Below are 10,254 nucleotides of genomic sequence, written 5' to 3'. Positions count from 1 at the left end.
AACAAAGGCTAAGCATTCTACAGCCCAGCAGCAGGAGGCAATTTGTTTTTCATGGAAAACCAGAACCTATTAGCAGTTGTGAGCACAAGCTATTGCTCATTACAGCCATTCTTAGAGAAGATTGCATGTGTACACACATGGAAAATTCTGATTCACTGGACTATACAAATCAGGGAATGGCTGTACTGAGATCGAAATCAACCTTATTTAAAAATCTGCCACTCAGCAAAAAGTCCAGCAAGTGTTATGCTGTAAAAATACTTTTACAGAGAAGATGTTCTTAAAGCACAAAGGCATTCTAAAACACAAAGTAGGTATCAACTGTGGACAAATTTGAAGTTTGAAAACTAAGCAATTCAAGGAGAAACAGGGGAAACTTAAGACTTTAAAAAGCCTTTTTCTTTTTGTTAAAAGTATAAGCTTTTAATAAGAAGTAAATTATTTAAGGGAGGCCCTGGGACAGTATTATGAGCTTTTTTTATTTCACCATGATTGAAGTACAGACATTGAGATAGCTAAAAGAGCAGGTTACACAACATGATTTGTAATTCTTCACCGAATTGGCACATGCATGGCAGGAAACTTTTCTGACCATAGAAAGAGATATGTATACGCATAAAAGTCTAAAGTAAGCATGGCATTTGAATTAAACTTCTTGATGAAGAAGGAGAAAAAAAACCTCATTGTGTGAGAAATAGTAACCTCAATTATCTGATGAAGAGTCATAAGAAAAGTAATCTAGTTGCCTAGGAAAAGAAAGTTTTAACAAGTAGTTGTTTGAACTATGTAAGTGGGTACTGCATTATTTAAGTTGCCATTTTAACTGTACCAGTCATTGAAACCAATATATTATAAGCCCAGGGTCTTTCCTAGAGAAAATAATTTTCAGTTCTTGTGAAGAAAAAAAGCTGCTTAGGAAATTTCATTCCTCTCGAGGAAGATAACTTGGGGAATTAGATACTAACAGGCTTGTCAGATGTCCATGATAAAACTATAGATATTTAAGCGAACAACTACATTCTCTACACAATGTAGAAGACGACATCCTGTGTAAAAATATCTATTTGTCAATCTCCCCACCCCCCTCTCCTCTTTTTCCCCTCACAAAAGCGTGTGAAGATCCCCGGATACTGACTTGAGGTATACTGACAATCGGCTTGATTTTTCTGTTACACCTTCCACGGTGGTAGAGGCAGATCGCTGCAGGTACAGAAAAACACGGCTTTATAAAAAAATTCTCATTTAATTTCTCAGGACTGTTAAAACAAGGAAAAAGAAGGCAATATTACTAGTCAGGCACTACAAAACTTTTACATTAAAAGAAGAAAAACCAACCCTGAAATCATGCTTTTAAGCCCAAAAAAAGTGGGAACTTTCTCTTCTTCTTCCACGCTGGAAAGCAGAATACAAGTACCGTGAAAATAACCACAGATGTTTTCGGCTGGTAAGACACTGGGAAAGTATTTTGAGACTCTCCTCTTCATCCTTACTTTACTTGACAAACCGAAATCAAAAGGAGGAATTCTTTTCTCAGTGAACATGCACATTTCCCCCTTCTATTCAAAAACCTTTTTGAGCCATTGGAATGCATTTCTGGCGGGCACTCAGGAGCACAGGAAATTTGAAAGGAGCTGTGAATAGCTGTTAACTGTTGCATTCAGAAGAGAGAAGATAGTGGAAGCTAGAAAAGCTAGAGCAGCAGTTTGTTCCTTGCCTACTAGGCAAAAGTCAGATTCTTGGATTTCTAGGTAGCTTTCTAAAATAATCTTTTTATAAATCTAGATTTTCCCTATTTCGTTGTTTTATCAACAGAGACCTTTGACTAGACATTTTCCCCCTCAATTAATTAGACAGTTGTCCTGTAGTATGAGGGTTCTCCAAGATGTTTTTCGGCATGTTTGATGTCCTAGTTGTAATGTTGATGTCAGCAGCCTACTGCAACCTAGCAGCTTAGGATCCTGCTTAGTGAGAAAGCGTACGCCACATATTTGCTGTCTCAGCCCCTAAAGATAATTTACTTACCACAGACGTCTTGAAATATGTGCTATGCTTTGCGGAGTCCTACAAACACACTTGTATGGAAAAGGAACAAATTCCTCTTTACCGTGGATAACAGCATCACAGTCTCTGCTAAACACAGACAAAGAACCCTGTTTATTTTAAAACGAGCCTATTGGTAAACCACTAGAATATAGATTTTTTTTTTAAATTTCCATTTTATTTTTCATAATGTTCACGTGTTTTCACTGTGACTATGTCCATCAGCCACAGTACCAGCCACAGAAGTGTTAAGACACTAAACGTACCCACCCTCCCAACCCCAAAGCAGACAAAACCAACTCTCCATGGTACAAGTTCTTTATTTTTACAGCAAAGTTTAACAAATTTAACATCTTGCCTTTAAAATTCTACTAAAAACAATAATCCTCCCCTAAATCCTACCTTCACACATGCATGTGTTTTTGTGTTTGATCACCTGAGAGTTATAAATAGTGTATTTCCTTCAACTGCATTGAAAAAAAATAAAGGAAAAATATTTTAAAAATACAGAAATATTGGAAATGTCTGTTGTACAAGGACTAGATTGCTTTTGGATATTTTTTATCCTGTCCTGGACCACAGGGCAGGATGATAAGATAACCTCTTGATGTCTTGCCTTCCCTTTTTTGTAGCTCTATAATTGCTTGATATTCTTTCAGCAGAAATTGAGAAACAGGGTTGTCCTTCAGTACTGTACTTTCCTTGTGTTATTGCTGAAGGCAGATTGAAGTCAGGGCGACAGGAGGAAATGGTTCTGTAACACATGTTTAGTAAAAAAATCACCTCCCTGATGTGGTCAGGGAGCTGTATTAATTTATTGCCAGGAACATTTTGGCAAGGATACAGAGAAAACTTGAGAGTCTTTTTCAAGTAGGAGTCCATCTTAAAAAGATGATTTTAAATGAAGAAATTTTGGATATCACCAAAGTTTTAAAATATGATCACAAAAAGTTCTTTCCCTCACCTGTTAGTGGCTTTTGCCTATTGAGACCAAGTCTCTTCTAGTACAAAAGTTATATTTTTCAAGCACAGCATGTATATTTCATTTCCCAAATAACTTTTCCCTTTTAAAAAATATTTTCTTCAAGTGATTGGAAAATAGGTTCTTTGAAAACAGCAAGCTCCAGCTGGCTTCCAGCATGAAAGACTTTTAATAGCTTCAAGTAGAGGTTGCTGGATACATAGCAAGGTTACACATTTGTCATAACTGGTCATAACTCCTTTATTTTAAGTTTTCTAAAGTGAGGAAGCTTACTATCTGCAAAAATACTTTCCTACAAGAATGACCTCAGAAAACCTGAGATTTTTTTTGTTGGAATTATCTTAAAATAAGAGCTAAATTAAGGACTAGAAAGATGCAGAGTATTATGGTGGTCAAATAACAGTTTAGAAATTGGAGATGGAGGACTCAGCTTTTTAATAACTAGTTGAAGAATAAAGAAATCTTTTCACAGTTAGCAAAAAGACGAAGGGGAGGCAAAAGTCACTAAGGCAATTAGTGTGAATTATTCAGCCATGTTGCCACCATTCCTATGGCAGAAAATTGTTACAGTGCATAATCTTTAATTATAAGGTGGTGCAGGAACTTACTGTCTCTGAGGCCAAGGAGAGGTAGCTAGGTTATACCTTTGAAAATATATTTGTTCCATTAATTACTCTAGGGAGAATCCAAAAATTTGTGTCCTGGTGCAACTGTCTGTCCATTTTTCAGTGGATGCCTTCTGGTGTGCTCTTAATTTTAAAAACTGAAAAATATACTATAAGAAAAAAAAAAAAAAAAGAAGGGAAAATATTTTCAAATCTTCCCTAACACACTGACAGGAAAAGCTCTTACCAAACACCAGTCCTAGCTTCATTGTGTCAGAGAACAGAAGCAGAACACAAGTGAATTCACAACACAAAAAGGGGCTCAGCAGAGGCAAGGACAAGTCTAAGTTGCAGCATAGGTGAGAAAGGTGGAGGAACTCCTCAAAATTTGTATATAAGATAAAAAATTTAGCAAAAGTTTATGTAAACAAATTCAATCCACTAGAGAGGCAGAGAAATCTTTCCCCTTCAGTTGCTAAAAAAATCAGTCAAGAGCACTAACAGAGCTGTAAAGAGGATCTTGACCTTTCTAGCCTGGTAGGGAGGCTCTTTACTCATCATCCTTTTGTATACTTCCAAAAGCAAGGAAGAAATAACAGCACATTTTGTTGTCAAGTCCCTCCAGCCATTGCTTACCATCATCTGTTTTCAAGAGCAACTCACTGTGAGAACTGGAAGCAGCTTCCCAAGTTGTGTTCTGTAAGGTTTAAATGCTGCTACCTCTGCATTCCTGCCTAGCAAGTTAGTCAATAAGCAATTGCAAGGCAATTATCACCTGTCTACCCTCCACTCCCAGTATGGATATTTCCACTACATCTCACCTGAGTGAACATATGTCACAGCAGATACAGACTGCCAGTGTTTCTGGCACATACTGCCCCAGTACCACACACATTTTGCAGCAGGTGTCAGAGGCAGATGTATTTTCACTGATATTCATGGGATGAAGATTTATTTATACCTACACAGATATAATTGCCCCAGGAACATTTTGGAAAGCCAGGAGGTAACAGAGAAAGACTTTTGTGAATGGAAAAACCACATCTGTAACACATTCAAGGAAATATCTGATTGAAAACTGAAACACTGCAGCAATGAGTTGAATGATTTCTCATATTCGAAAGAATCCTAATTACATTAAGTCTAGGATGTCTAATAGCGTTGAGTATGGAGTAGCAGACAACCTTGATCCAGTCCATTCCTTTCCAAACAGGAGCCCTGGCCATTACTTGGGCATGGAACTGAAAGCTGTATCAAACGAAGTCTTTAGTCCTGTCAAAGCTTCATGAAATCGCAGGATCTCTAGGTAGGCTTAAGATCTGCCAAGTCAATACAAAACTGAATGCCTTGTATGCTAACCTTGCCTTGTATGCAGATGGTGCCTGCCTCAAGGAAATTTGCACCTGTAAAGTTTAAACTTGAACAAATCATCAGGTGAATGTCAGGCATGTGGCCAAGGCTCTTTAAGCCTAACACAACTAATCGAAGCTTTGTGGGCATTGTAAATTACACATAAATTCCCATGTCAAAGGCCCTGGTCCTTTGGGAGAAATAGTTCGACAATGTGGATTTATGCACTCATTTTGCAACACAAGCACAAAACACAAGGTCAAGGCAATAGAGAACAAAGGACTAGAAGCCAAACCTCCATTACATTAAAGAAAATTTCAAATGGGGTCTAATAAGCAGTCAATTCCACTACTGTTGAAATTAGTGGCGGCCCCTTGGGTAACCACTGCTTGTGTTTTGAGTACACCATCATCTGCAGCTACTTGGGATGGATCTCACAGGATTTGTGGAGTTTACTGAGTACACAACAGAATGGCTATACTGCAGTCCTCGGAAAAAAAAAGGATCTCCTTTTTCTCATGTGCAAAGCTGTGAGAAAAATGTGTAATGATCTGCCAGGAAATGGAACTTTGATGGCCAAATATAAATAGGTGATAACTAAAATTTAGCTCTGGGATATCAACATTCCTTGGATGCTTATGCATATAAGCGCACACGCACACATACACAGAGACATATACATATAGATACATATATGCATATAAAGCAAAAAGAGAAATCTGTGGAAATGGAGGAGCAATGTGTCTTCCAAGTTGTACTAAGAACTACGTTAAAGTCATGGACTATCTTGCAGCACTTGCACAGTTTTTTCAGTACTTTCTTTTTTACTAGTTTCAGCTTCTTGGTGTTAAATTGAGCTGGCACTGTTGCAGGCCATTTTAAATTGATACTTGCAGAACAGCAAGAAGTGTGAAGCTGCCAATGAAGAGTCAATGAGGAGACAGTGATAGCAGTTATCAGCTTCTCCACACAAATATCCTGAGTTTTCCAGCTGTGTGAGCCTTTCCAAGTTTGATTAAAGAGGGATTAATTTTCTTTTCTATATATGTACACACACACAGACACACACACAAATATATATATTTTTACATGAACCAGATTATGTGGGGTTGCAAGTTATAACCCTTCAGGCAGATTTACATTTGAATGTACCCCTTTTCTCATGGGGAGCTGTGATTTCAAGCAGCAGTGAAAATTTTTGATCGGACATGCTCATACAATTTTACAAGCATTTTGCATCATTTCATTGCTGAGCCAGAACTGGAAGAGGCTATGCTTCAACAGTGAAGCCAATGAGCTGGTTATGACATTATTCTTATCATGCTGAAAACGCAGGAGGTTCCTGGTGTCTGGGTGAGGCAGAGATTTTTTAATTCCCTTGGTATTCATCACTACTGACATGATGCAGGGCTTTCTAGATTAGGGAGGGCGGGTCATGCCTTTTAATATGGAATACATGAGCTGCTCCCATCCAGTGAACAGTTCGTTGTCATTGGCTGATCACCTTCTCATCCCTTCAGACCGAAAACACACTGAATAACAAAACAAAGTGTTTTTTCTTTCTTTGGTGTGTGACTTGAATTGGCTCATTTGATATCAGATTGGGTGTTTCTCTGTCAAAAGCAGGGGAAGTGGGAACGGGATTTGGAAAAGAAGGAGCAGCAACCATGACTTCTGTTGCTGTTTACCCAGTTCACCAATCTCACTGAAATCAACCTTAAGAACAGAATTAGCTAAATATGTAAAGACAAATTGTTGAATCAAAAAACTGGGTCAGAAACACTACAAGCTTTCTCATCTGCAATGTGATGAGAGTACACAATTGTTAAGACCTCCATGTGAATATGCTGGTACAAAGACTGGCCAGCAGGCCAACAGCATGTTTTTATATGGATTGTATGTGTCAAAATGTATTGCCATTTTGCATCAGATTGCTTAGACAATATAGGAGGGGTATGTGCTGATGTTGCTGGAACTATGTATATTAAGTTCCCAGTTGTGTAAATTGAAATATGATAAACTATGTTTTTCTCTGCATGTTTTCTGTATTCTTCAGGAAGAAGGGTGCCGTGAATGTATCAAACATGAGCAGTAACTTACAGATCCTGCAAATCTATTTCTTCTTCCAATGTTTGTATTTGCAAATGCTAAGGTATAAATTGAAGCAAAAAAGCCTGTGTCAGTAAACATTCTGTGAGTTTTCCCCTTGTGTAGCTGTAAATACATTTAAATCCTAGGGGATGATGTGGACATGGAGTGTTAAATGATCCTGAGTTAGATAGTGAAGTAACATGACTCCAGAGGAGAAACCGAATGCCCTCTCTTCCAAGAAAGTCTCAAGCATTTATGACTTAAAACTAATGGTACTATGACATTCTTTCCCACCTCCTGCCCCTGATGGCCTACCCTCCTCCCAGTCCCCCTCCTCCCCCAATTTAAACTGATTTCAAATCCTGATGAACTGAATATAAAAAAATTGTTTTCACTGATGGGGTAAATCACATGGTGTGATTCTTGGGGCTGTCCTCTACAGTGCCAGGAGCTGGACTTGGATGACACTTGTGGGTTCCTTCCAGCTCAGGATAGTCCATGATTCTAGTCTATGCTAAGAAATCTCCCTCTGCCCCTCTAGTTTTTTTTCTTTCCACCCTCATCTGGGCAGCCACTTGTGCTGGTATGTTTTAGATCCAGAAATCCTGTTTTAAATTAATTGCTTTCTCTGAAAGCTGCTAATATATTTTGCTGGAACTGTTTCTTCTGAGTTAATTGTAAGACACAGAGAAGAACTGCTTACTGGCAGAGCTGGTACAAGGTAAAGGATGAAAGTATTCACCTGGGAGCAGGGAAAGAATTAGGACTTTCAAGGAATTTTCATATAGCTTGCTGTGGTCTTCTACCAGGGAATCTTCAGGCTGAAGTTTGCTTCTCCTCATCTCTTGCTTTGGACCTGAACATGTAAGGCAAAAAGGAGCAAAAATCCTTCTCCCTTTTGATGAAATTCCATGATTTCCTGTCTCATGGAATCATGCCTTAAAAACATTCAGGCTTGGACTAAGGCCTGCATACACCTGTATATACTACTCAGACCTTGGGTCTGAAGGCAGAAAGTGCTATGATGTACATTGTTCTCTTCCAGAACAGATTATTGAAGATACTGGGAAAATTTTGGATTTGGATCCCAAAATCTTATACCAGCAAACTACTGTCCATATGGACCACACACAAAGAGGTTCCTAAGTAGTTCCTAAGAGATGCCATGTATCCCCTAGTCAGAAATAATTTAGAGCAATGCAAAGGTCTGGTGTGTTCATTGACTGACTTTAGCTGATGATCACGGCAGAGGGCAAGCACAGCACAGTAGGTGCTTCTCACTGTATATTGTGTGTTCAAGATACTGTGAACCATGCTTTAGCCAGTATTTATAGTCAACATTCAATATTAAAAGTATAAAATTTAAAATACCTATGTACAATCTCTTGATAGAAGCCAGGAAAACCTTTGAGATCCCTGAGGCTCTTCTAAAGACCCTTAAGTCTCCTAGAATCTGCTCAGTAGCAGTACAGTCATTTTAGCTCCTGGTCAGCAGTACAAAAAACTTGTGCTTGGTTGTCCGAGACTGAGACTTCAGTTTCCCAAGTGCTGAGCTACTTTGGCTTTGCCATGGTCCTGCTTACCTAGAGCTGCGGCCGTGTGGCACTCCTCCCTTCTGCTGCAGATGTCCCTACCTGCTGAGCTTTGCCAGCTGTGGAGTTCAGCCGACAGAAATTAACACTGCCAGAAGAGATGGGATGTTTTTTCTCTTATGCTTTAACTCCCCAAACCTGCTGTGTGTGGAACAATGGATGTACCAGTGCCAAAAGAAGAGAAGGGAAGATGGACGTGTCCAGGGCAGAGAGAAAGGTAAAATGACTGAAGGAGGTCTGGTAGGTTTTTTTTTCTGGCAAATTTTATCCCAGCTTCGTATGCCTCTTACCGTGGGCCTCAGGTAGCCCTCTGTCTTGGGGTGACCTTATGATGTGTATCCCATATTGCTGCCTATGCCCAGAAATTAATTTCTGTGTCTTTCTATGCCTCTAAACTGAGCCTGAGAGGGGGAAGGAAAAAACTGAGCACAACTTTTTCAAAGCAGTTTGCAGCTTGTTCAAGGTCACATAAAGATAGCAGGTTTTCTTTTCCCCAGCTGCCGCAGGGGAGCGAGGAAGCACCCGGCTTGCTGCTTTCCAGTCAGCTTTTGGCCAGTTGTTTCGGTTTCTTGTTCTCTGGAGAGAGACTGAGAGTTGGACTTTGCTTTTCCTTCTCTGGAATTCTGGATTTTCTCCCTTTCCTACTGGACTGCTTTCAACCTCCGAGCACATCGGGAGGACTTTCCACTGGGCACAGAGGGCCTGGCCCTGGGCCAAGCTCCAGCTCCGAGGAGACCAAAGGGAGGACTCCAACACTTTCCCAGGTTTTTCCTCCACAGTGAAACATTTTATTATTTAGCCTTATTTTCCTTTTCCCGTGTGTTTGGTAAATAAATAGTTTTATATCCTTCACTTTCCTTAGAGGAAAATTTATTTTTTCCTGAACCTGGGGGGGAAGGGGTGGTTGTGCCTTCTCTCAGAGGATATATTTCTAAATTTGGCCAAACCGGAACACCTTCCAAGAGATTAAAAACAAGCTTGAATCAGTCTCAAAGTGTCTTTTTACCTTTTAAAAAAATCTCATTTTGGTGCTCCTTCATTACTTATAATGAAGATCTCAAATCTCTGAAATACAGTCTTCCAGTTAGCCTTATCGGATTGAACGAAAAACTATTTAAAACACAAACTACCTGGGAATCAATGACAGTCAGAAAACTACTTACCATCTCCCATTCTTTTTTTTTGGCACCCATTGCTTGTGGATGCACAATGAAGTGCTGCTTAAATCCGTTTTTTCTTCTCCAGTACTGAGAAACACACATTTTAATTGTTCTGTTTTTTGCACAGTGTTTCTTTTACCTAGTTCGTTTAGTCCTGGCATCCTACATGTTTTGTAATTATTGTGGAGGCAAGAAATCTGACTGAGGTATCCTTTATTCAGTTCCTGTGCTTTTGCAGGTCAAGGCTGTGCTAGCCTTTACACAACCAGCGCAAACTGGCTGTGAGTAATTATGGGTGCAACACAAGGAGAGGTCTACTCACCTCCAAACAAATGAGATGCAGTAGCCTCTTTTTCAATAGCACTGGGGGAGTTTGATCAGCTGAGGAAAAACACTGTCTGACTGGTTCCAGCAGTAGTAGGAAACTTAGTTCA

Source organism: Corvus kubaryi, unplaced genomic scaffold (assembly GCF_017639235.1).
Source record: "Corvus kubaryi isolate FWS band 111438036 unplaced genomic scaffold, C.kubaryi_AGA036_p1.0 37357, whole genome shotgun sequence".
NCBI lineage: Eukaryota > Metazoa > Chordata > Aves > Passeriformes > Corvidae > Corvus > Corvus kubaryi.
Note: the sequence above shows the minus strand (reverse complement) of the source record.